This window comes from Saccoglossus kowalevskii, chromosome 21 (assembly GCF_978046115.1).
Source record: "Saccoglossus kowalevskii chromosome 21, keSacKowa6.1, whole genome shotgun sequence".
Lineage (NCBI taxonomy): Eukaryota > Metazoa > Hemichordata > Enteropneusta > Harrimaniidae > Saccoglossus > Saccoglossus kowalevskii.
The window spans coordinates 25,110,128-25,116,259 of record NC_140661.1 but is presented as its reverse complement, the minus strand read 5'-3'; the positions used below and the strand labels follow the sequence as shown (position 1 = coordinate 25,116,259).

Genomic DNA, 6,132 nt, shown 5'->3' with positions numbered 1-6,132 from the left:
CTCTCCCTGGGAAGACAAGACATTTGTCTCACTGCTGAGAAAGAAATAACCCCTCTTGTAGCACACTGTCCATATTAAGGACTAATATCCTTATGTTGATAGCACAAATTTTAAATTATTACTGATTGAATGTTATATTTGTGAATTTGTTGGTGTGTACCCGGTCCACTGGTTCCACTTCTACTTCTATACAAACACACACATACGCACACTTTAAATCTTGTTAATTATTCTACATGAGATCCCAACAAATAACACTACAATTATGTATGTGCACGATTTATAATTTATTGCATTTATCGGTACATATAATGTAACCAACGTGATTGCTGATTATAGAAAGTGCTATATAACACAGAGTAGCTGGTAATTATTTATTTATTTATTTCATGTATTACTTTTGTGTCGAATATATAGCTTCGTTTCAAGTTTCCAGTGGCTGCTTTGGCGTCAGTCTAATTCTTTTGTAGCTCTAAGCTGTGAATATAAACACAACAGTAATTAATCTATATTCCGAACTGCCAGCATTTATACACAACTACAAAAACTGCAAAATAGTTCACAAATTTCTAGGATTTCGTTTAATTTTTATAACTTCAATAGTATAAGAACATTCAGTATTGATGGCCACATAAATATTGTATTGATTATGGTCGGGGAATCAGTTTACCTTCAGTAGAATATATTGGATGGATGATCGACCGGCAGAATTAAAACCCACGTGACTAAAATCGTACAACACTTAATTCAGTCGATTCAAAAGAAGATTAATTTCATTTCAATTGCGTAACACGTTTATCTTAATTGCATGATCATGGTATATATTAATTTAATGTTCGAATTGATCGATGCAATTGACAACAGATATTAACCCCTAAAACAATAATGTAAGTGTATTTCAAATATGCTGTGCTACCTGGACAGCAGTATCTTGTTTTATAGTCCAAACAGGTGTTATCCGGTTGGTCTACTTTTCTACAAACAAATCCAGCGCTGGGGGAGTAAGAGGAGAATATTTCACCAGTAGCCAATGCTGGAGTACCACCCAGGGTCTGTGCTTCTATTGCAGAAGGAGCAGAACAGATTCGATGTTGGATGAGTGCCGTAATTTCCCAGTCGCCACTGCCGCTAGGGTCATCTCTATCGAACCATTCAGTCCAATAACCATTGTCACACTGTGGTACTGTGTGTATAACTATAATTTACCAGAGATGAATCTCCCAACGTGTTTGTTTCTTAGTGAGCAATTCAAACAGATATTTATTTCTAAACCCAATTATCTCCAATAACAGGCCATGAATTTATACAAAGTCTGGATAAATAGGGAATTGCATAATGACAATTATTAAGGATATTTCTATTGAATGTTATTTATTTATTTACTCTTAGAGATATTTGTTATTTTGGTCACTGTGGAAGAGCTGTGATGGGAACTGAAAAACGTCTGAAACAATAATTTAACACAACTGATTAAGATGTTTCGATTACAATGAGAGGTCTTTTACAGATCATTGGAAGCCGGGATAAAACTTTTGGAAATTACTATCGTGAAGGAAATGATAGAATAGAATACTTGTTTAAATATTTTCAGCGGAAACCAAATCAGCGCGAAAAGCTGAAAATAAGTTGTGCACAATTTTTGTTTTGTTGTACTTTTGCTCATTCAAAAAATATGGCGGGTGTCAATATTAACAACTGCATTTGTATCCGTCTTTGTTGTAAATAAGATTGAACGACTTTCAATATTAGTCAATGTTTTATCTAAAAAGAATGCTTTTCTTCCGACTGAATGTATAAGATATATACGAGTCGAATAATAATATTACTACCTTTCTATATGTATTCATTTTAGAGCCCTTTTCGTTTGCTTTTGGTGTTATATAAAAGCGATTATCCTGTAATATTACCTGGGCAACAGTATCTTGTTTTATAGTCAAGACAGGTGTTATCTGGTTGGTCTGCCATTTTACAAACAAATCCTACGTCTGGAGAATATTCAGCAATAACTTCACCAGTAGTCAATGCTGGAATGCCATCCAGGGTCTGTGCCTCAATCGCGGAAGGAGCAGGACAGATGTTATGTTGGACGTGTACCGTATGTTCCCAATCGCCAGTGCCGCTAGGGTCATCTCTATCAAACCATTCGGTCCAATCACCATCACCACACTCTGTGTGTATAATTATAAATTACAAGGCACTTTTTATTTAGTGGACAAACGTAACAATTATTTATTTTTAAATCTGAATATCTCCGATAATAAGCCATGAGAAAAAATGCATACAAAGACTATAGAGGCGGGGGAATTGCACATTAAGTTATACAACTGGTCAAAATGTTTCGATTACAGTGATTTTTCTACCGAAAATTTGTTTCTCGTCGGCGGAATATCTAAAAGGTTTAAATGATACAACTTTACCATTGAAAAAGTGTATTTATTGCCGACAAATGAATGAACATATAATCAGTTACAAATATTACAGCAATTTCGAATTATTCTTTATAATACTCATAAGAAACTTTATTGATTCGTTTTGACGACTGAATCTTGAATGGTAGATATCATTTCAACCTCACACATTCTCGTGTGGGCAACTGCAATAACAACGAGAAGAGTTGTACCTATTGGAGCTACATGATTTTACTAACAAATGTCACATAACAATTTTTTTTGCTTTTTCTGATTTTAAAATATGTGGTACAGTATTCACGTTTCATTAAATATTGTCCGTGGAAACCGATTCAGCTCGAAAGTTTAAAAATAAACAGCGTCAATTTCTGTTTTATTTAAAAAGATACGAACAGTGTCACCATTCTAAACTACATTTTTATTGTCCGTGATGTACATCAGAATGATAGTTGGTTGATGATGGTCGTTCGTATTTCTACAAAAGATGTGTTTTAACAGACCGAATAGCGACGAGCCAAAAAATAGTATTACTACTCTTCTATAAGTAATCACCTTAGTCCCTGCTTCGTTTGGAGTTTGTCTTAGGTGTAATATCTAACTTCATTAATTATTGTCCACGAAATGAAATCGATTATGCTGTATTATTACCTGGACAGCAGTATCTTGTTTTATAGTCAAGACAAGTGTTATCTGGTTGGTCTGCCATTTTACATACAAATCCCACGTCCGGAGAATATTCAGAAAATATTTCACCAGTAGTCAATGCTGGAATACCGCCCAGGGTCTGTACTTGTATCGCGGAAGGAGCGGAACAAATTCTATTTTGCACGTGTACCGTATGTTCCCAATCACCAGTACCACTAGGGTTATCTCTATCAAACCAGCCAGTCCATTTACCATAATTACATTCTGTGGATATATATGATTAATTATTATATAAATCATGATTTTGAAGCATGATTTGTATGCCTTATATATAAGCAAAAAACACAAGACACACTTTTAGTTGTCGATTCGCACAGCTCGCGTCAGATATTATCAGTACGCACTTTAGTAAGGTGAGGTTTATCAAATGTATTCACATGTAGAATTTTAATTAAATGCGCTTATAATTGTAACTTTGGGTTCTGCAGTAGTAGCGCATTAAGCTATATCAGATCCAATTACTCTTTCGTTTTTGTGGTGTCATTATTGTAATAAATATATTTTGCATTTTGAATCTTGATTTCAATATTATTTGAGTACGTTGCTATTTGCATTTTACCTCTTAAACTCGTCTGTAATTACGTGTTGTTAGCTTACCTGGACAGCAGTATCTGACTTTATAGTCAAGACAGCTATTATCAGGTTGAACTCTGTTTTTACAAACAAATCCCATAGTAGGTGAATATTGTGAGAATCTTTCACCAGTAGTCAATGCTGGAATACCACCCAGGGTCTGCACTTGTATAGCAGAAGGGTCAGAACACATTGCATCTCCAAAATAACTTATGGCGAGTGATGTAGGTTCCCAGTCGCCAGTACCGCTAGGGTTATCTCTATCTAACCATTCAGTCCAATAACCATCATTACACACTGTGTGTATATAAATTTGAGTTAGTGGCTTTCTAATTCTTGTGAAACTTTTTGTCACAAAGATAAGATAACATTATGACAAAGCCATATACAGCATTTATATATTTCATTTTGACTATGAATTTGAATAATATTTCTGTACGTTGCTACGTGCATTTTACCTCTTAACTCATCTCGCAATCATGCAGTGTTGTCTTACCTGGACAGCAGTATCTGACTTTATAATCCAGACAGATATTATCAGGTTGGTCTATGTTTCTACATGCAAATCCTTCTGAAACCGAATACATAAAGAATACTTCGCCAGTATTTGATGCTGGAGTACCATCTAGAGTCTGTGCTTGTATAGCAGAAGGGTCAGAACACATTTCATCTCCAAAATAACTTATGGCGAGTGATGTAGGTTCCCAGTCGCCAGTACCGCTAGGGTTATCTCTATCTAACCATTCAGTCCAATAACCATTGTAACACCCTGTGTGTATAATTGTAAACAACCAGTGATGAATCTAAATTTTTATTTAGTTGGCAAATTGAACGAATATTGATATCTACATCTGACTATCTTTAATAACAGGCCATGAATGCATATACAGGCATAGAGGCATATATAGAGGCATTTGCACATTAACAACACAAGTAGTTAGTTTATGTGATTTGTTTCATTATTAATATTTATTAGTGCATTGATACGATTCTGTTTGCGAGAGCACATTGTGTTTCTTATGTAATGTCTTCAGGACATGGTAACTTGATGGGTGAAAGGCATAAGATTTAACTCACCAGTGACAGCAGTTACAGATCGCAGTAAATGGGTTTGCTGGTGTATTGAGAAAAAAGACGAATTAACACAATTAACTGAAGACTGAACACATTTCACATGCACATACCATTAACTATATTGAAATTTTCTTAATATACAATTGATTTGGGTTGAACCGAAAACAAAAAACAAAACATATATTTACTATTTTTAATATACTGCCAGGAGGGCTAATATACTGAAGTGTTTTAGCCAACATCGATTACATTTATTGTTTTATAAATATCTTTATGATCGCTTACCCAGAGGAAAGTTTGATAGAGCTTAGTAACCCAAGTGATAATAATAATTTAGTGAGTAACAATATGACTTAGGTAGAGACTATTGCACAAAATATTGTATCATAAAATACCAACTTGTGCTATTTGAATAATAATTATAACTGGAACTAAATAAATTACGAATAATAGGTTCATGTAAAATTACTGAATAATAATAAAGCTGATCGACGTTGAATTTTTTGGTAACCTTACACAAATTATGGCCGTGTAGACCACAAGTAAACCAGCTAACTTCATGTTTCAGAAACCTGAAATAAGAAAAATATGTTATTTAATAATACCACTATCAACATTAAAATTATATATTGACAGATAATACAAACCTGTATGCAAATAACAAAGATGTGCGACTTAGGAAAGTAAGCACTGTGTTGTACTGTATTGTTACTGTGAAGATTCAAACAATAGTAAATAAATAACATTACTTTTACTATTACTAAAATAGGCTCAGACATCTATTATACTTTCAAACCTTGATATTTGTATCAATTGTTACTGTTAAAAAAAGAAGTGCCACAATCAGGGATTATATACCAGACATGATGTCATTGTGGACAAATACTATTTTGAGCATGGAATGAGTAAAGAATGGCTAAATCACAGGCAAAATTAGGAGACATAGAATAAATAGTAATTGGCAGCTTGAAAAACAGACAGGGATAATAATTAAAAGTAGTGGGCAGCGTGATAAATTGGCAGGGATAACAATTACAAGTAATGGACAGTGTGATAAATAGACAGGGATAATAATTAAAAGTAATGGCCAGCAAGACCAATAGACAGGGATAGCGTGACTAATAAATATGATATAATATTTTTTATGTTTATATAAAATTTTATTTAGGTTATATCGGCTAAAGCTTTTAATTTACCGTCAATTTCAAAAAATCGAAACAGCCAGCCGGTTTTGTCATATCCATCTACGCCAACAGATACCAGAAGTGTGCGCGGCTGTAGCTGCAATGGGTATCTAAGATCATGAATCATGCATAATGTAATCCAATTTTCACCTCAACAAATGTAGAAAATGTGTAACAAAGAACGAAAA

At 34.0% G+C, this 6,132-nt stretch overlaps 1 pseudogene across 1 annotated transcript; it reads right to left on the bottom strand.

Annotated features, from left to right (window-relative positions):
• Positions 1 to 363: 363 nt before the first annotated feature.
• Positions 364 to 5,321, bottom strand: LOC100377399 (mucin-5B-like; annotated as a pseudogene). The gene is made up of 8 exons (XR_014928047.1): positions 5,277 to 5,321; positions 4,764 to 4,800; positions 4,183 to 4,455; positions 3,711 to 3,983; positions 3,057 to 3,317; positions 1,908 to 2,168; positions 917 to 1,183; positions 364 to 477 (listed from the first exon to the last, which is right to left on the bottom strand). The product of XR_014928047.1 is annotated as a mucin-5B-like (transcript).
• Positions 5,322 to 6,132: the final 811 nt, after the last annotated feature.